We start from the raw sequence: 21,431 nt of genomic DNA, 5'->3' as shown, positions 1-21,431 counted from the left end.
CTATTAAGACACCAAAGCATAGGTCAGTCTGAAAGTCAGCTCAACAAAATGTGAAACAAAATATAAGCCCCAGCCCATCTCAGACATTAGAAACTGAAGTTTCTAAACAGAGTTACCAAAGGAGAAAAGAGGGACCTCATAATACAAATAATATGAATCCAGAGGTTTAGATGCTCCTCCTGCTCCCTTTTTAACTTCTTGATTTCAAAACAGGAGATGCTACAAAGAACACTAGTTATTTCTTATTTTGCCTATTTCTCTCCAGCAGGAAGCTACTTATTTTTTTCAAATAATTAATTTGAAAAAACGTAAGTCAGAACTTTGTCATCTAAGTCTGGAAACCAAATTTGATGTATTTTTGATCAAATTCTGGCAGGTACTGAATGTCTGGTTGCCATGTTCACTTTTGCTGGCCTCACTCAAAAGCTCTCAACAGCAAGGAACCTATTGGCCTGGCTGTTCCACTTACTATTCCTTTCTCAATGAGGTATACAATCTGAAGGAAACCCCAGAGAATTTCGGTTTCATCTTGAAATTAAATTATGGGTTAACTTATGCCATCTAATTCTGAATATCCAGGAGAGAACAGGCAGTACGAAACAAGCTGAGTAAGTATCAAGTGACACTGCAGGAAAAATTGCCGTATTATCTGGATAGCAATAATAATTTAATGCAATCTATTAAGCCCCAATATAATTTCATGTCTTAAACCAGACTCATAACCCACTGGAGCCCCACTGTGAACCACAACATACGCAGAAGAAACTAATCCATAAATGAAAAACAGGAGCACATTTTGACAAAATAATGGGAGAGGAGAGTATGAGAACTAGACCGTACTATTACTCAGACTCAGCTGTAGCTGAGCTGTAGGATTATTTGAAAAATAAAATATAGCTGAATACAAATCAACATGGTAGAATAAGGTCAGATACATAATGCCACTGCCCACATGACAATTAAATAGGAAGCTAAGGGAAAAAAATAACGCAAACATCGGGCAGCAGAAGGATAATATGTATCTTTAATGATATGTCTAATAGTACAATATAGTACCTAAAACACAGGGATAAAATTTACTCAGATTATTTATTCAATGTAAAATGAACTGACATATTTATACCGTGACACTGGATTGAAGAGGGCAATGAGATTAGAGGTTAAAAACAGACTGGATAAAGAAAAAGCCTGGAACTAACATCTGTTTACACAGGCAGAAACAGCAGAGCTTTAAGCAAGCTCTAGGTAAATCCAGAAAACTGAAGCATAAATTATTTCAGTAATTTGAAACACAGGTCACATCAATCCTAGGCTGATATTTATGTACACTTGACAAACAAAAGGAAGCAGAATTAGTTTTGTCTCATTCTTTTAATTTGTATGATCTATTTTAGAATCTCCTGTGTGGTACATATTCTCTATAGTATTTTCAGCAACACTGCCAGCCTGAAGGCCACAAGTTACAGGGGCAACAGTGATTTCCCCTCCTCACCTCAAATATGCAGCAAGGATAAACTCATTAATTTAGAATATTTAGTATTCGCTACTGCCATGGAAAACTACAGAATACTTCTCTCGAGTGCATGGGAAAACCAGCATGCTTTTGAGAAATGGACTTCACTTGAGGCAAGATCTTTTTATATAGATATTTGTGGATAAATAGGGCTGAAACAGCTTTAATTAGGCCTATCCCTCCTTTACAATTACTCATGAATAAAAATGAACATTTTTTTTTTTTGTCTCCATGGCAACTTTCCCCTATGAGACTTTTCAAAGAGTTTTTGTAGTAAGAATTTGTTACTCAAAGATGCACAGAATGGCAATCTTTAACTTTCACAATGCAGTTCTCAATGCTAAGCTCCAAGAATTGTTGTGACATGTTTGACAAAAAATAATAATATTAAATACAAATCAAATTATTTTCTATGTCAAAAATGAACAACTAATATGTTCACCCCACAAGTGAATATTAATTGGAGATAATGGCTAAGCCTTCTCTACCTGAGAGGCACTTGTAGATGAGAGTGCTTTCTTAAAGAAGAGTACCTGCTTTAAGCAGTAATTTTTTAACTCTGCTACTGACTGGCTTTCTAAGGTCTTAACACTGATTCTGTGATAAGAGTCTTTTGCTGATAGTAATTCTTCACTCGAGAGCAAAAAACATTCTGTTCTACTTTCAGTAAATGTTTTACAACTTTTTTTCCTCCCCCCAAGACATCCAAAAAGAATAATTAAGCTTGAACAGTGGAGGAAGGATTGGTGAGGGATACAGAATTGAGTTTTTCAGAACCCTAGCATGCAAAGCACAGCCTTTCTGTTAGGTCCACTTTGCAACCAGATTCCTCAGGCCTCCTGTCTCTAAGTTACCCGTCTTTCATGGACTCTAGCTACCTATTCTTTCAATTAAAATGAAAAATATTTAGTCTTAAAAAAAAGCAAGAATGCTTCCAGACACAAGAAAATGCTCCATTTCCATTGCCCTGTGAGACCTAATGGTAGCAAGAACTCGAAGATTATGGAAGTGATGGTGGGAACTGTGATCAAGCTCCTGAAGAGGATATAATCACTGATCAGTTGCAGACCTGAGGTAAAACAGAAGACATTTGTGCATATACAGCTACATATAACTTGTTCTGCCTGTTAGTTAATGACCCAGCTATTTAATAGCTTGCTGCTGGTTATAAAACTGGCACAAGGCTGTGGGGGAACAGAAAATTGATAGTTCACAATAGGAATGTACTTTCCAGCACAGAGCTGCAGAGCCTGCTCACAAATTACTAGGAAGGGTGAGAGAGAGGTGACAAAAAATCCGCAGAAAATTCTCCAAATTAAATCCCTTAATGCTTAATATGCTGACATCTGCATCTGCATACTGAAAAAACAAAAAATAAAAACAAAACAAAAAAAAAAAAAAACACGCAAATACCAATTAGTGACTACAAGAGAGCTCAAAGCAAACCACTTTGGAAATGCTACAACAGGAGAGTAACCACCTTATTTCAGAAGATAGATTTTGAAAAAGTATCCATTGTTTCCTTTTGCCAGAAGGTGAAGAGATCCCAAAAGTACAGGTTTCAAGGATTTTTCAGACAAAATTTACTCTAGATCCAAATCAGTTCTACCTGTAACGCACCAGGCATAATTCCATAAAATCATAGAAAGGCTTGGGTTGGAAGAAACCTTAAGGACCATCCAAGTTCCAACCCCCCTGCTATGGGCAGAGATGCCACCTACTAGATCAGGGCCCCATCCAGCCTGGTCCTGAACACCTCCAGGGACGGGGCATCCACAGCTTCTCTGGGCAACCTGTTCCAGTGCCTCACCACTCTCTGATTGATGAATTTCCTCCTAACATATGATCTAAATCTCCCCTCTTTTAGTTTAAGACCATTCCCACTTGTCCTATCATTATCTGACCTATTTCTACTCATGCTTCAGTGTCATCATATGTTGTTCATGGCAGCAGTCCAAATTTTAATTGCTCTTGTGAAAGAATAAAGTTCCTCTAAACATAATTCTTCATATATACTGCCACATGCCTTAAGCATCTGTCTAGAACTCCTGGCATTTTACCCCTTGTATGACTGGAGGAGTTTTGGAGTCTTCCTCCCCTTTAATTTGATAACCTGGCCATAACTAATGTCACATCTGAGCACTACCCCCTAAAAAATATGATGTTCTTTGGAGTTAGTGGCTGGAGTATACGTAAGTTTTATGGAGGACCAATAAGCAGCTTTATTGTTATGTTTTTAAAGAAAATAATGATATAATTATATTTAAAATTAACGGTTTGATGTACTCAGTCAGGCCTACGGCATCTGTAACTCCCACTGAATTTCAACAGATGTGGCAGTTCAACACCTCTGAAAGTAAGACTTTTATAATATTTTTCCATTGTTTCTAAAGCCTCCTGAGAAGCTTGAAAGAAAAATCTGTTTGAGCTCTAGAGTGTTTTCTTTCAAAACCCACATGTTCAGCTTTGTTATTGTTAGTAGCCTCACGAGCCTTTCTGTGCTGATAATGATTCAAATAATGATCTGGGGGAAAATGAAATATTTTTAATAAAGGATTACACTGAGGCTATAGAAAGATATAAGGAAAAATAATTCAAATGGGAGTCTAGCATACTTGACAATGGCCCTTTAATTTACCCAGCTTTTAGAGATAAGCCAAGTACTGAATGCATTTATGGTAAAGGGAAAGGGATGAAAAATTTAAGTTAAATTCCTTACTCTGAAGACTTATTGTTTGACCTTGGGCAAGTCACCTCACTCCTCTGTGCCCCAAGCCTATTTTAGCAGTTCTATTTAGGCTGTAAAATACCAAAAAGCAGTCTACACCAAGAATAAAATGCCTTCCTTTTAATTGTGCGCTTGGTCACTACTGTAACACAAATGCTATAATATAAACTCTTAGTCAGTCAGTGAGTAAGGTAGAAACTGAGAATAGCATTCATCTGAGAAACCAGTTTATGTACTGTCATTTTAATAGTAGCAGCACATCATCATGGCCTCTTTCTATCCAGCACAGCTGCTACACTTATTAGGCAAGCAAGCTGTAATCAGCCACTTAAAGTTGTCGGTACATCACAGTTGTGCTCAATTTATCTGTTTAAGTTCATTTCTGACTGTGCTGGCCTCTTTCTCTCTCCCCTAAAACATTTGAGATGAAGGCTACAGATACATCAAACCAGCAATATTACATGTAATGTATTCAGTGATGAGATCAATGTTTTCCATTTTAGCTTCCTTTGAAAAGGGAAAAGACAGGATGCTGTGAGCTCACCCATTACATTCTCTGGATCTTTCCCACTCAGTAGGAAACAGAATTGGCATAATAAGTATGTGGCCCACTTAAAAATATTTTTTTTCTTTTGCTTTCATGCTAGCTAAAAACTTACATGGTCACAAGTGCTCTTTCCCATCATAGAGACCAGTTGTGACTGATAACAGCATTTGGGCAATATTGATAGCTAAACTACTATCATTGCGCTCTTTAGATTTGGCAAGCTGGGGTTTTGGTAAGCATGCAGAAGGAGACCTCAGTACTAAGTGGCCGCTGGTTCGCGGGCTAGCAGGCTTTCCCTAATGAATGCTAACTGTACCAGTAAGACAGTAAATTATTAATAAAAGAAAAACTTACCTTTCCTACCAAAAGGTCAGATGCCTCCCATAACCTTTGTGTAGTAAAATAACAACCGTTACCACTCCTTCCATGACAGACTGGGGCACTGTGCAGTCCTGAACATAAAGTCTCTGAAACATAATTAAACACCTGTCACTTCTCAGCAAAAGGAGTTTTACTTTATCCTTGGCTCAACTGTTAAGTTTCTAAATAAGTATTTCAGCAATATCAGAAAGGTTTTAATTATATGTAGTAGAATTGTTTTTTTCCAATTAACTTGAGTCCTGCTTCTGCACAGGTACACAACACTAAATATTTCAGTGTCCAAAAAGATTTCTTCCCCTGTAAATTACATCAAGTAAACATAGTAACATTAGCCAATGCACCTACCTAAGAAATCACATTAAAAGAAAACTTACACTGAAAAAAATTATATATATATAACCTATAAACTAATTTTACCCTGGAAGCAAACTATGTATCTTCTGAAATGCATTCATTTACCTTTGGGATATTTATCCATTTCTATTATTTCTGACACATAAAACGACACAAGGAAAAAATAAATAAACAAAAAATTCCCCCAGTTTGTGAGAAGTAGAATACTTTTCAGGAAGGATAACCCAGGAGAGCCATTTCTGAATCTGGTAGAGTATTATCATTTTATTACCCATTTTTGATGCATATTTTTTTTCAGTCAATTTATCAAGTCATGTTTTTCTGTTTCCTGGTACTGTTTCAGTATTTTTATTTTAGGCCTACTTCAATTGCTTTGGAAGGTGGTAAAAAATAAGAAAGAGAATGAATCAGAAAATATTGCCTTTAAAGGTGATTGTTCAGTGCAACTTACTAATTTATTTGCTAAGTTTCAAACTGCTGCCTTGTTGGGTCATTTCAAGGGCCCGTGTTGCCTGCTGTTCCATTTCCAATGGCTGTTGACTGGAGATGGCAAGTGCAGCATGCTGCATCAAGTATGTGGTCATCCTTCCCTTGAGTATTCTACCAGTCTCCAATAATCTGTGGCTTAGATTTTTGCTTAAATATGGTCTGAACATACCATGAGGCTTCAAATCTGGATGCAAATAGAAGTGGTAAATATTTTGATTTTTTTTTTAATAGATAAATATCAAGTTCATTAAGTCTCCATTTTTGTTGCCCATGACATGCTTTGTGAATCACAGAATGGTTGAGGTCAGAAGGGACCTGCGGAGATCATCCAGTCCAACCCCCTTGCCCAAGCTGGACCACCTAGCGCACGTTGCACAGGATCATGTCCAGGCGAGTCCTGAATACCTCCAGAAAAGGAGATTCCACAACCTCTCTCAGCAAGTGATGAGAGAGGTTGAGGTGACGGCATACTATGCAACCAAATAGCTTGACAAATTTCACATCCATTTTGTTTTCTTTAATTAAAACGACTACGGATATTGAGATACATATAGAAAAATTGATGCTTCACAGCAGCAAAGTGAGCATCAATATTTACTGGAGGCTGCCTATCTGGAAAGCAGCTTTACAGAAAAGGAGCTGCGGCTCCTGGTGGACACCAAGTTGAACTTAAGTCAGCAACGTGCCATTTCTGAATAGAAGACGAAGATCAAAACAGACCAAGTAAGATTGGCAAAGAAAAAAACAGCAACAACAACAACAACAACCGAACAACCAAACAAACAACGAAAAGCAATCCAACAAACTATGTCGAAAATTACCAGATAAAAGTTGATACCTTTCAGATTGAGGGTAACCAGTTTCAGCTTTCCAACGACAATAAAAGCAAAGTGATGTCTGCCAGACAAAACCTTTTTGTTTTCCTTTTTGCTCAGAGCAATTCATTTCCACATCATTATTTACAATCTAGATGAGTGATCCATAACCCTCAGAGTAGCTCATCTTATGGTAGGTAACAACTTTCTTGGTGCAAGCATTTTCATGTTATCTTCAACAGTTGACTATTTCTGTAGATTAAAAATTCACACATTTTCCTCCTTAATTTGAGTTTTGAGTTCTATTTAAAACACATTTTTTTATATTTTTTTTATTCCTGGGGGCAGTAATAATGAGAAGGAGAAAAATGGCAGAAGAGAAATATATGAATATGTAACTCCTGACTCTGAAATTAGTTGAAAGCAGCTAGTTGGAAAGATGTCTCCATAACCATTCAATTTGAAGGTAATACAATACAAATTGGAAAGGGGAAAAAATGTCAGAAAGCAAACTGCAAATCCCATCTTTCGTTTTTGTTCGCTAGGTATTTGTAAATGCATTTAAAGAGAAACACAAGGGACTAGAAAGAAAACCCCAGAAAGGCTAGACACAAGTGAAAGATGCACAGTCCAACGAATGATTTGAATTTGAACAGTGTAATTCTAACACATGCCCTAGAGATCATTTTCAATCCATAAGAAGAGTTTATAAAGGCTGAAAAAGTGAAGGGCTGCCCGTGAATTTGACTGTTGCATAATTCTCTTTTTATGCTATTTCTTAAGAAAAAAAAAAAAAAAAAAAAAAAGAACAAAAAAGCAGAATGTACAAGATTCCAGAGAGAAACTGACATTTCCAGACTGGTGAAGATTAGGGAGCAAATTAAAATAGAATAAACTCCAGTAATATCAAGTTAACATTATGTCACTGAAGCAGAAAGTAGGAATTTGTTTTTTTCTCATTTGTGTATGAGATTGCTGTGGGCTCCGTATCTTTCGGCATGGCATTTAATTATTTTTTGAACAAACGAATCAGACATTTAATTTATTAATTCATTTTTTGTCAGTGTCACATTCCTGTACTACATGTACACTAAAAAATGTGTGGGAGAGAGCAGAGAAAATATGCTAGTACAGTGCTGACACACAGCAGCTCCATTTGAGCAACTGCTTCAGGATATGCCTCAAGCAACTTTCGTATGTTAAATACCCATATGAGGGAAAAAGTAATTTTTCCAGCCTGATAGGTTTTTTGGAATATCAGCTATGGTTGCTTCGAGAACTGACTCAGCAAACCAGACATCAGGTAAACAGGAGACATTAGGTTTTTTCAGAAGCAGATTAACTGCTCTTTAGACTTAGGAAAAGCCAGACTACAGGATGCCTGGGTTTATAGTATACAGACAGCCACAAAACAATAAAAGCATGTTATATCGGATAAGCGAAATGCATGAGAATGTATGTCCGATCATGAGAATGCAGTAAAACAAAGTGAACTTGATTTGTGTCCTGGATGGAGACAACACCTCTTAGGAAAATTCTGAAAAGACAGCAGATTTCAATTTACATAAACTAAGATATTTTAAATCAGATTCAAGAACTGCATGTGAAGCTTGAAACCATGTGTGATAAATGTAACCAAAGATCCCCTGAAGAAATCAAATCAAATCATTTTCCCACAGGAAGGAGAAAGTTGTCCTGAAGGATAAAACCACATAGGAATGTTAATAGCTTATCAAATTAATACAGTCCAATCCTCTTAACTGGGACATCTCCATTCATAGCTTATTGTCTCTATTGCTCTACTTTAGACAAGTAATTTTTAAATCAAAGTTAAAGCTGCACTTGCTCCCCTCCCCCAGCACCCTTAAAAAGAAGAAAGAATTGTTTACTGAAAGCATATTTTTGACTTTTATGTGCTGTTCCTAATAATTTCTGTGTCCTATTATTTCAGCTCAGGATGAAATATATAAACTCCTTTATCTTTAAAACTCAGCTAATTACATTAATACATTTAAGAGTAGTGATGCTCTTATTCTGTCCATAATGTAAAAAACTTAAGTCACTATTTTCTTCAATTAAACTGGTTGCTCTTATCTCTAACTTCATTTATAGTACTTACAAATAAATTAGGGTCACTCAATTAAGCATCTATGCTGATTAAGCCAGTTGAATAAACCAAGTATATTCCAAACTAAAATAAACACACATATATATATTTATGTATTTTTCTTCTCAAATATACACATATATATTTAAGTATTTTTCTTCTCAAAGAGCTACATAAATTTGCAGACTAGTCTATGCATATGAATTATTTTAGCCATCATTAAAATTCATCTTTTCAAGAAAGAACAGCCAGTGAACAGCATATGGCTGCAAGGAGAATTATATTTCTTATATTGGTAGAAAACATAATAAACTAAAATTATTTTATGTTTTAGTCTTCTGAGCAAGCATATTCAGCGGGAAGCAGGTAACACTTACATGCTTTCCAGAGGCTATTCAGACTAGCCTGCAGGTAGTACACGTGCTGAACCTTCTGTTCTCACAGAGTCTTCTGGGCATACAGAACAGTAGAGCAATGACTGAAAAGCCATGATAATATATATTCAAAAAGAATTTAAGTAAGCAGATTGTAAATAACAGATAACCTTACTACTGTGGAAAAGGACCCAGAGTAATAATGAATACAACTACTTGCAACATGACTTCTAATCTTATCTGAAGGACAAGACTTTCCTAGCATTCTGCCCCATGAAACCCCAGAAAAGCAGTGCCTAAACAGAAACTCAGAATAAATATTGATCTGTACTGACCATCAGTACCACTTTTCGTAAAATAGTTTTACATATTCCTTTTTCGCCTCTTGAAGTACCAACTTATAAAATCTCTGAAGAGTTTGCAGAATCTGACTTGATCATTTCTTTATCACAGCTGCAGGATATATATGAAAACATAGTTATGAATGCTAGTTATAAGAAAATGTATTATCCAGATAGCTCTGGTCATAAAACACAGAGAGGCAATGTAGGTGACATGCCATATACACATATGTGATGATTTGTTCTTGTGTCTAATGTATGTTAACATGGACCTGAAATAAAAAAGATGGCTTTAATAGAAACCCCAACAGAAGACAGCCAAGAGCATCCTAGGCTGCATTAGGAAAAGTGTGTCCAGCAGGACTAGGAAAGTGATCCTTCCCTTCTCTTGAGCACTTGTGAGGCACACAGGTACTGTGCCTAGTTTGGGGCTCCCCAGTAAGATGATAGTCAGAAACAGACTGAACTAAGTCCAGTGGAGGACCACCAAGATGGCCAGGCCTGAAAACATGATACACGAGGAGCACCAAAGGGCTCGACAACATGAAGAGAAGGCTCAGGAAAGATAATCTTGTCATCTCCCTCTTCTCCACACTGTCCAATGAGGTAGCCGAAGCCAGACTCTTCTCAGAGGTACGTGCGCAGAATGAGAGGGAACAGAAACCAGCTGCAACTAGAATATGCCCAGCTGGCTATCCAGAAAAAGTTTTTCCCGAGTGAAGGAAATCAAATGCTGGAATAGGTACTCAAAGAGCCCAGGAATTACTATCCTTAGAGACACTCAAGACTTGACTAGATGCAGCCTGCGCACTAGATATCCTTTGATCAAGTTATTTCAGGCAATTCGTATGAAATAGATAGGTTTTCCTTTGATCCAGCCTTCACGAAGACAGCATCTACAACGGGATCTGCATTTCAATTTCCACCAACATAAAATTTCCACCACCATAATGAATGCTCTATTCTTGAGGTAGAAAAAATTAAATTCCCCAAATATTTTTTTTACAACCATTTTTGTATTGTTTCAAATTACAAAGATAATGTACATCCATTGAAAGTGCCCAACTTAACTAGATTCTCTCTATTAGCAGGGAATTGTACAGTCCTTTCATTTTTAAGATGTCCTGAGTTCCATTAAGTTTTGATGTGATTTCGAAATCCAGTTTACTTAAGAAATTGCATGTCAGTGTAGGGGATAATTAGCAAATATTTGATTTCTGTTGCAGTTTCCCAGGCAGTGAACACATTTAGTAATCACTGATGCTAGTTAAAATCCATTCTGTTGAGATGAAAAAACATTTTTAAAGCCACCTGTCCTTTGGGCATCCTACAAATTAAATCCAGTAGATACAAAATTTCTGCATGTCTAGTTGCACATTCAAGGGTATATCTCAGAAAGAATGCATGAGCATCTATAGGCAATGCAGGTATTTTAGAACATAGCTACCTCAGGATTTTACAAACCAAAAATCTGTGTGGAAACTATCTTTAAAAAAACAAGATTGCAGGTATTTTACTTGTAGACCCAAATTTAGATGAACTTTAACTTACATGTTCTATTATAGAAATGGGCTGTTCCTTTTCTCTAAAGTAAAACAGGAGATCACAGCCTGAGCTAATACCCTTTCAAGGTTAATTAACATTCATTGGCACTACAACACTCTATGAAGAGAAAGACCTTCATGTTTCCAAGAATCACTAAACCCACATCTGTTAGCTCCCTTGCTTTTCTTATCCATACTTTATTTCCATGTGACTATTAAGGTCCTGGATGCAGAAGGCTGCACCACTGTGAATCCCTTCTCTGATCAGGTGGTGGAGAACAGACATCACACACCAGGCACAACAACTGAACTATAGGGTTGGGCTGGGTTTGGCTTCATCTGTTTCAGATGGACTGCCTGAGAAAATTGTGGTTCATTTGTTAATAGAAGAAGCCAACTCACAGCAAATTCTCTGAATTCTCCAAATATTCAGAAAGACTTTTTATCTTTAATAAATATTGTCAAAAGTTATGAGAGCAATCAGTTTTCTTCATTTAGAAGTGATTTTTTTTTTTTTCCTAAGGCAACAGAAAATTCTGTGCTATTATTGCAAAAATACTGTTTAAACTTAAAAAATAATAATAAATTGATATGGTCTGTCAAATTAAACAGATCAGTTCATGGAAGTGTTCTAGATGAGAACGCATATCCTACACACTAGATATTTTTGACATCTTACATATTTTCATGAAACAGAAACGCATCCCCATTTGAAAGTATAGAAGCTTGATCAGTTAAGCATGTGCCAATCCTTCTACTCCGAATGATGAATTGACCCTTCCTTGCATTGAAAGAGCTGCAGACAAGACTACATAAAATTCCATGTTTGAATTTTCTAATTACCAACAGCACACCCATTCCTTTTCATGCTTCATTATAGCCTGCAAGCACAGTAAATATAACATTACTGTTAGCACCAGGATTCATGGAATGCATTAACTCTGCAAGGTCTCAGACTTAGGAATTGTCAGGTTTCACTTGGATTGGCTTGAATGAAGCTTTTATTTTAACTTGTTTAGCTGCGTGGGCAATTGTTTAATGGCAAGGCAAATATTATCTCATCTGTTTTAGATTTATCTTAGCTTTGAGAAATTGAGTTGTATAATGCCTGCTGTTATAGTAATTTTGATACTTATCTGTAATTAACAGATAGTAGAAATAAGTAGTCTTTCCATACAGACTGAACTATGACCCTAGAATAAAAATGGAGGCTAGGAAAGTGCAGTGTCGGGTAATCGCGAAGGCCTTGACAATACCAGCACAGCATGAAATCACAAACCTTCAGCAAGATACATTCTTCACTGGTCAGTTACCGGTCGTTAAAAGAAAGATGCGTTGGGATACTAGGTAAAAGCAGTTTTAGGGATACTAAAGAACATACATTCAATGTAAGACATACCACGTAGGGCAAGTTAGGTGGAACTGCAGATCAATAAAAACAAACAAAAAAGTACCATTCTGGAAAACATAACATAGCTCCCAGCAGACCCTAGAGTAAGTAGGAAGAAATTCATGTCCTCAACACCATGTCCTTCACCTGGTGAAGATCTCTCATGATTTACCACAGTTCTCTCTGACTTAACTGTGAGGGGGACAAACAACTATGACTTTAAGACACAAAGGAGCGTGGTCTGGGTCCATTTCTATCAATGCTACAGGTTTTAGAAGTGTGTCATTGTAACAAGCCTAACAAAAGCTTTTCGATGGGATTACAGAGATTTTAATCAGAATAAATACATATATACTATCCCATACATACATAATCCCATATACTACATGTATGCATGTAGATACAGATATTGATGTATGTTTAAGGTGTTTCTTTTTTTTTTTTTTCCAAAGGAATTGCACAGGTGCTTTGGTTTGCCAGCCCTACTTTTGAAGCTTAGTCATAATTTCCATGTAACATCAGAAAAGCCATAGTTTAATTAGGAATTACCTGCAAAGCTTCTGCTACAAACTGTTGATTTCTTCTGTATGCATTTCACCACACCCTGAAATTCAGATCCATGGATATTGCAGACTTAGTTCTCCAGACGGGAAATACGCTCATTAATCACTTGATTCCAATTCTTTGAATATGACTGGATGTATATCAAGTGTTTTTTTTTTTATTTGTTTGCTTATTTTTTTAATGAAAAGGCCCATAAACCAGGCAATGAATATGCAAGAAGGTCATTTACAAAGAATGACAACTGATGAAAAATAAAACAAATATTAATGAGAATGTCACAAAACAAGAACCTAAGAAAATTTCAGTCTTTTGCTTCACACTATCAACTACTCAAAGCAATATGAAAATGACAATGTCCTTCCTCCCTCCAAATTTTCCAATATGAAGCAAAATGTCAGTAGATTTTGCTAACAGTTAGAGAAAATACACTGAGGCATACAGAAGTCTGAAAAAAAAATTACAACAAAGAAATGTTAAGTCAAGTGTCATGAATTCATGAGAGTAAACATTCACTAACTAAATGTAAGTGCACTGCAGTAAAAATGTTACTAATGGAGGAGTGGAATAAAGACATGTATTTTAATCTATTTGCATAAAATATAATCAAGCAATTTTTCATCAGGTGAACAATGTTCTGTTCAGGATTTTTAAGCCTAGAGTATCCTTAAGCAACTGAAGAAAGTTCTTCAGTTAAGTTTTGTTGTTGTTGTTGTTTGTTTGTTTTAAAGGAAAACCTAAACCCAAATGGAAATAATGGATTTCTGAAGTTGTAGGATGATTTTGTCGACCTAATACACTGCAGATACCTTAATAAGTACTTCCTGAAATCTACAGCTCAACTACAATCTGGTGTCATTTGAAAGCTTTTCCACAGTGAGAAATTTAGAGGATACCATTTTGAATTACAAAATAAAATTCCAAGATTTGAGATCATGTCCAGATCATCTTTTAAAAAGCACAACAAAAACAGAAACCTCAGCAAATTCAATTGCAACATGATTTCAGTATAGATTTGAGACAAACAGACTTTCAAGGCTTTGTTTACACTTCATAAAACATCTAATAATATAATTTACCTCATAATTTTATAGATATGTACTTAAAAACTTCAAACTAGCTTTTAACATGAATTATGTAGCACCTAAGCTAAAAATTCATTGCAATGCTCTTTTCTTCTATTATTCCTTGTTAGGAAATCTAGATTTAAGAAAGTGGTAAAACAAAGAGAGTGCATTCATCCTGTTGTCATCTTCCACCAGCTTTATATGCTGCTTATAATTCACAGTCCTGCTAGCAGTGAGATGGATCCCCGACAGATTTCTTGGAAAAAATGCGCAAGTCCTTATACCTACGTGTGCCAGGCAATACAGATGCGTTGGCATGGCCTTCCTCTAGGGATCAACTTGGTGTCTCCTTCTGCTGAGAAGTCTGCTTCTCCACGACAGAAGCATATGGTGTCAGTCCAGCAGGTGCTAAGCATCTCCCTGATATTTGAGTCCATTTATCACCAGCTAGGAAAGGAGAAACCTGAAGCAGATACCATCTTAAGTTAACACAGCGATGGCAAAAGTGAAACTGAGTATGTATGAAACAAGCATAGAAGAAAAATCCAGTTTGTTGCTGCTTTCTTCTATTAGGATTGAGTCCATTTACTAATTTATTCATTTAAAAAAAAAAAAAAACAACTGATAGCAACTTTTACCTTTTCCCTACCTGAAAGTGTCCCCAGAAAGTTTGAAATGAAAAAAGGGTGAAAATCCCTTTGAAGACCAGTTGACATTCCTAAAAAGGATGTAACATTTCAATACAGAAATAGCATGAGCACAGCCCACAAACAAACGTGTTTAAGAGAGCTGCCTCTGTAAAGTGGGTCCCCATGCAGTTTTAGAACCAAAGTGAAAAAGGCCAGAGACTGCTGAAGCAGAACCTGAGCTTGTTGAATACCAAGTGCCTCACAAGTAGCTGAAAAATACACTGCCACACGAGGTGCGGATTTGAACACTCAAGAAGGAGAAAGGTACAGAAAGTTTATAAGGTCATTGCTACATGATTGCTGTAAACTACAAGAAGCTGAATACCACTGATGCAAGACAGAAAGGTTACAAACAACTGGCCCAAGGCTAAAAATGAAAAAGTAATAGCTCAAAGGCTAACCCGGCACAGGACAGAAGGTTACTACTGTAAATCAAAAGCAGGTCTCTCTAGAAAAGAAAAGGGGAGTGCTAATGAAAGAAACGTGCAGCCTGAACACTAAGCATACAATGCAGACTGATTCAGATTTTTATGGTGACCTGATTTACTGGTGGAATAACATATCATCTTGCTGAACATATTTTTGTTCAAAACCAATGTAAATGATACCAGAATCAAGCCCACAGGGCAGACAGATAACACAGCCTGAAAGAGCTAGCGAATTACAGAATACCCAAGTCTTGTCTCAGAGAGGTATAAAATAAGATTTTTTATCCCTATGGGAGAGGATCGTATTTTTTCCAGTAACTTCCGATATCAGTAACACTAAGCTGAAAATTACCTGAGAAACGACTAAGTTATTAATTCTTTACAATGCATTAGCCTGATTAAAATGGCTTGGGCATGAATTCTTCATCCTGGCAGGCTGCTTTGGAAGTAGAGGTCAGAGTCAGGCAGGAGATTCTGCTCTGTTTCTAGCCCTACTACTGTGGATTTACCATTGTATGACTATTAAAACGGGCTGACTGCCTTATTTAATGAAGAAAATCTTCTTGAAAATTTATTTTCCCATTTTTCAGAATTTAAGAAAATGAGAGACAAGAAATATGATTGGTGTAGGCCCTAAAATTAACCTAATAATTCCTGTAGAAAATGTCTAACAGCTCAGGGTACAATAAAGCAATTTAGTATATACTTAGAGAAATTAAAAGATGTAAAAAGGCAGTACAGTACAGGCAAATCAGGTATCTTACTCTCCCTTGCTTAAGTTCCTTAAGTGACAGGCTCTCTAACCAATGACCAAAATCAAACCATTTACTGGGGTCACCTAAAATTTGAGAATAGAAAACTGAACTAGGATAACAGATGATACATTTTTTGCTGCACATACACAAGAGTTTGTTATATAGAACAGTCAAAAAGAGGGATTTTATGTGCTCACTCCGAGCAAAGTTATAATCCTTTCTCCTTCTAGGATCTACTGTAGAATATATAGGAAAGATCCACTGATGAAAATGACAACAGGATTACATTTAATAATTTTATTTTTGTGCACAGGCATGACTACAACACAATTCGAGCAAACTCAAGCCCATGTTCCATAAATGCAGCACCCAAGTGTGTGGGAGCCCCGGATGAAGCTCTGCACAACTCTTTCTTACCATTTTTCTGTTTTTCACAGAAGTCTGACCCAAGGCTACACAGCATCATATGGAATCTGACGTTGAACACTGACAGACTAATCCATCGGAGAAGGGGGAAGACAATGCGTTGAACTTAAGACCTTGATACAGGCTATCCCCAGCATATTGCACATAATCGGTTAGCTGGACAGCTGGCTTGAAGAGTTTCCTGAGTGCTGGTGCACCAGCATTACAGCTTGGAACATTCTTAGCTTAAACATCCCCGATTGAGAAATTTACATTACTGTAGGTGATATGCTCCGTGCCTATATAATCTCTACATCAGTTGTTACTGTGGAAGGTTTGGAAAGAAATCCAAAAGTAATTTCTGCCTGTTAGGGAAAAAATAATGCTCCATCTGTTAAGCTTTCTTCTATCACTCTTTATAGATGGTTCATATATAAAAATCATCTTATAAAAAAGATGGAAAGCAACTTTTTGCTCAGGCAGATAACGACAGGACAAGGGGGAATGGTTTTAAACTAAAAGAGAGATTTTGACCAGATGTTTGGAGGAAATTCTTCACTCAGAGGGTGGTGAGGCACTGGAACAGGCTGCCCAGAGAAGTCCCATCCCTGTAAACATGCAAGGCCAGGTTGGATGGGAGCTTTGAGCTACGTGATCTACTGGAATGTACGCCTGCCCATGGCAAGGGGGCTGGTACTAGATTAGATGCCTTCCAACCCAAACTGTTCTAGGATTCTGTGAAAAATGGTTTGGCAAAGAGTGAAGACTTTGGAACAGAGCTACAAGTACCAGAGTCATACAAAGTATAATATATAAACTAAATAAATCATTAAAGAAATTCTGATATCTCAGCTGCTAAGCTACTAAATGACCTGATAAATTCAAGTCAATTTCTAAACATGTAAAACAGATCAGGACAAGGCAACACTGGCAAAACATGAACACAACTTCTCAATTCTGGGAATCCAATATAGCTATATATATTTATGTTAGAATCTGACCATTGCCAGAACTGCACTACATTGTTCCTCTAAACATCCCGAGAGCATAACACCTCCACCACGTGGAAAGTTACAAGTGTGTTAGACGCTTCACACTATAAAGCTCCTCTTTATTCTTCCATCTAACATTCATATAATGACAGGTTCTCAGCTCACAAGGATGTAGCAGCAGTCAGCAATTGGAAAGTATCGAAGCATCCTAGCTAGACTATTAGCATTGTTGTACAACACAGGATGCGGTGTCAGGTTCCAGAACGGGCCAGATTCATGAGCCCCCTCCAGTTGCTTTCCACTGCTTTGGTAATGGAAAGCAGCCTTAAACCCACTTTAGCTGAACATTTAATCTGGGTCTATGGTTATTTTGCACTGTCTGACAAGCACAAAGCAGCTGGAGCCTACTAACAAATCTGGCTTTCTATTTATATATTCTGGTAGTGAGGGATTAATTTTCAGACCATATGCAATCGCTTACTGGTGAGAAAGGTTTTTATACTTTCCATGTAGATATTATGCAATATAACATTTTAAGAGGGTGTAATACTACAAGCTGCGAGTGACTCAAGTCAGACACACAGTGGTATAAAGTCAAACATTTTCCTTTTCTAATTTAAAATTGTTTTCTCATACAATAAATTATACTTTATCCTTGAAGGGTTTTCTTTCTTTCTTTCATTTGTGGAAAGACCAGATGGGTCTCACAGGTCATTCACAGTTATGAGAGAAACAACATCAAAAAAAAATCCCTTTTCAGAGGTGAGATATCTTGTATTCTTTACTCGAAAAAAAAAAAATATTTGCTTGGATGGAAACCTTTTGTATTCCAGTGTAATTGGTAATATCTGTGGGGTGTCCTGGAAAATGAGATGCTTTGTATCAAAGAGTTATAATTTAACCCTGCGCATAAAATCTAAATAAATAAATTGGAGCAGACCATAAGGTATCATGCAGAGCGGAGATACAAGGAATAGAACTGTGAAATCAGTGGAAAAAACCTGAAGTGGTAACAAGTAGACAAGACAAAATTATTTCACAGTGGGATTGGGGTGATCAGCTTCTAAGTTTTTTTTGTTTTGTTTTTTTGCTAAGAAAAAGAAAGACAGGGAGAGGTTTTCTCTGGACATTATATTTTATAAACAATCTTAAACTACTTCCTGCTGTTGCAGCAAAAAGAGTTGCTTTTGGAGAAGTCAATCAAAGATGGCTTATTTTTCTCAGGCTAAAAATATCACTTTTCTTCTATAGTTTCTGAAATTAGAACTTTGGTAAGTTATTTTACAAACACTAGCGTGGCATATGAACAGAAGTATTGCAGTCTTAGGAACATCGTAAATAAAGCATTTTATGAAGTGATGAATTTCTGTCCCCTGAAGACGACACCTACAGACACAGTGAAAACATGACTAAAAAGTGCATTTACAAGACAGGAATATTAAGAAAACTCAGCGAGACCTTTGACTGTGAGAACTAAATTGCTTATTCTTTCAGCAGAGTATAGAAAGAACGTGATCAAACTATCGCAATTCATCATTATTACTGAGAAACAGGTCCCTTTTAATGGACCTCCGCTGCCAGTGGCTTCAGTGCTTTCAGCTATGCAAAACTTCTTTGCCTCAGAGAAAGAAGGTGCATAGGAACATTCCCACTGGCACAGGACATGAAGACAGCTGTTGGTGTTGCAAGGCTGATTTTTATCAGCCTTGGCACAGACCTGTGTAACCCCAACTGCTGAAAATCACAGAGCTCAAGGCAACAGAAACCTACCATTCAGGATCAAACCGCATCACCTTGGCATCGACTTTGGGATCAGATGAATTGCATCACTGAAGTGCGTCCTTCAGCTGATTTGCTGTAAATGAAACCTAGTTGTCTACATTCCAAGTAAGTGCATTTGATCACATGAATCCCACATGTAGTAGGATTCGGGGAGATATGACATAAAGAATGCAAGTGTAAGAGAGTAAATGACTTTCTAGAAAAGTGGTCAGTGCATACAAAGAAACGTGAGCTTCAAGACCACCACCTATAGCAAACAAAGTGAAATAGTTTAATGTGACAGATGTTGGGCAGATAAGCAAGATATTTTGAATGTATAAAAATGTAGTTTTGTAAGAACTTTGACTTGATGCTACAAGGTTGGGAAGGCAGGAAGGGCAATGATTTAGCTTCAAGTGTCTACATATGGCAGTGCATACTATTGCTCAGGGATTCAAAACTTCATGGTGTTCTGCAGGGATTCTACCTTTTCTTTCTAATTGTTTTCACATAATTTCTGGTGATTAGTACAAGTTAAGCTTTGGCTAGTGGCGCCAAGCATGAATTACTATCTCTTGCATTTCAGCCTTACCAGATCCACAAAACCTGCAATTTTGGCCTGGGAGAACAAGCTTGCATCTGGTAATACTGTTACCAGAAACGTTATGCCTGCTTACAAAGTGTCCTTCAGACTCAATGCCACTATACACATCTAAAAATAGTCTGGATACTCACAGATATTTGTGAATACTATTTTTTTTTTTTTTTTTTAATAAAATCAAAAAGGAAGTCATCCTCCTGTGTAAGGACCTGGTATGTTTTTAAGTCTAGAAAATAAGTCTTAATTGGGATATATCAATTGTGTTGACCTTCACTTACAGATTTCACCAGTTACATATTCAAAATGGCAAACAGACAAAATATTTATGTGACTGGGAAGGCAACATGCCATGATTAATCCAGTGAAGTTCTGGTAGTCAAAAGACAAGCATGCATTTGTTCCTTTACAGCATATTGAAAAGACAGCTTTTAATGCTTAGAAACACAAATTACCGTTCATGCTGAATTTGAGAGACTACAGGATAGGGTAATGATGACTTTACTTGTTTCCGATATGCATTTTCCCTTCGATTCTTTCATCTTCACAACACCAGTGCTATAAATATACTTTGGTTGCTACAGTAATACTTGTATAAAACTTTTCACTTACATTTCACTCAACGTTTTCCAAAAGAAACTAGCTGTCTATGGATTAGATCCAAAGCCCATTGATGTCAGAAAGTCTTCAGTGGGTTTTGCCTCAGGACTTGAGTGCATGGAAAAGCTCATGACAGTACCTGTCAAGAGCAATTTGAAAGAAAGATTAATATTTGCAGGCTAGAAGCAACAACTGAGAACCAGTAGTTCAACCTCCTTCCATTGAACCTCACTCAGACATGTCTGCATCAAACACATAACCTTGTGGTTAGAATTACAGCACACCTTTTGGAAGCCATCCAGCCGCCTTGCAAATACAATATGAAGAGTGCAAGACCTCACTTGACAAATGACTCCAATCCTTAATTGCCTTTGTTGTTAATTGCTTAAAAAAATATGTTGCACCTTACTTTCAATTTGGATTTGTCTAGCTTCACAACTGGAAATTCCTTAATGCTTTTTGTCTGATAGATTAAAGACCCCTCTACTGTCAAAAACATCCTTCCTGCGTAGATACTCTCAGAACACGATGATCGAGTTACCTTTTAACTTCCTCTACAATAAACTAAATGGATTGCAGTTGGAAGAGAATGTTCTTGTCACAGAAGGAAGAATGAAACCGTTTTGCACAGATGTTTTGTACCAAAACAGCTGGAAAGCTTATCAGCTTATCCTCACCACTCAACATGGCACACAAACTCCTCTGAATCAACCCAGGATCATATGCAGTCAGACTAAAGGGAATACTAACAGCAATTGTGCTGTTTTGTTGTTGTTGCTGTTTTTTTTTTTTTCCCTTGAGTAAAGCAGCTATGTGCTACGCAGAGTAAAACCAGAAAAACTAAAGGCAGTGAGGCTTTACTCTAACTACACTTGAGATGGAAAGTATCAATTAAATATTCACACATACATATACATACACACACACTCTCCTCCATGTATATAAAATTAAGATTTCATTATTGAGTTCAAAAGTTGAACAGACAAAAATCC

The 21,431-nt window shown here is 36.8% G+C and overlaps 1 long non-coding RNA gene across 2 annotated transcripts in view; it reads right to left on the bottom strand.

Annotated features, from left to right (window-relative positions):
* LOC118160823 overlaps positions 1–20,580 on the bottom strand; it is a 36,218-nt gene extending 15,638 nt beyond the window's left edge. The window contains exons 1-3 of one of the 2 annotated variants that reach the window (XR_004747694.1): positions 20,452–20,580; positions 5,143–5,255; positions 616–2,582 (exon numbers count right to left, since the gene is read on the bottom strand). This is a non-coding gene — a long non-coding RNA (uncharacterized LOC118160823). Of the gene's footprint in view, positions 1–615; positions 2,583–5,142; positions 5,256–20,451 lie in introns of those variants that run through there. The other variant, XR_004747695.1, reaches the window with a different exon arrangement.
* Between the last annotated feature and the right edge of the window lie 851 nt (positions 20,581–21,431).

Source organism: Oxyura jamaicensis, chromosome 1 (assembly GCF_011077185.1).
Source record: "Oxyura jamaicensis isolate SHBP4307 breed ruddy duck chromosome 1, BPBGC_Ojam_1.0, whole genome shotgun sequence".
In the NCBI taxonomy this organism is placed as follows: Eukaryota; Metazoa; Chordata; class Aves; order Anseriformes; family Anatidae; genus Oxyura; species Oxyura jamaicensis.
The sequence above is the reverse complement of the archived record's forward strand: the minus strand, read 5'-3'. Positions and strand labels throughout refer to the sequence as shown.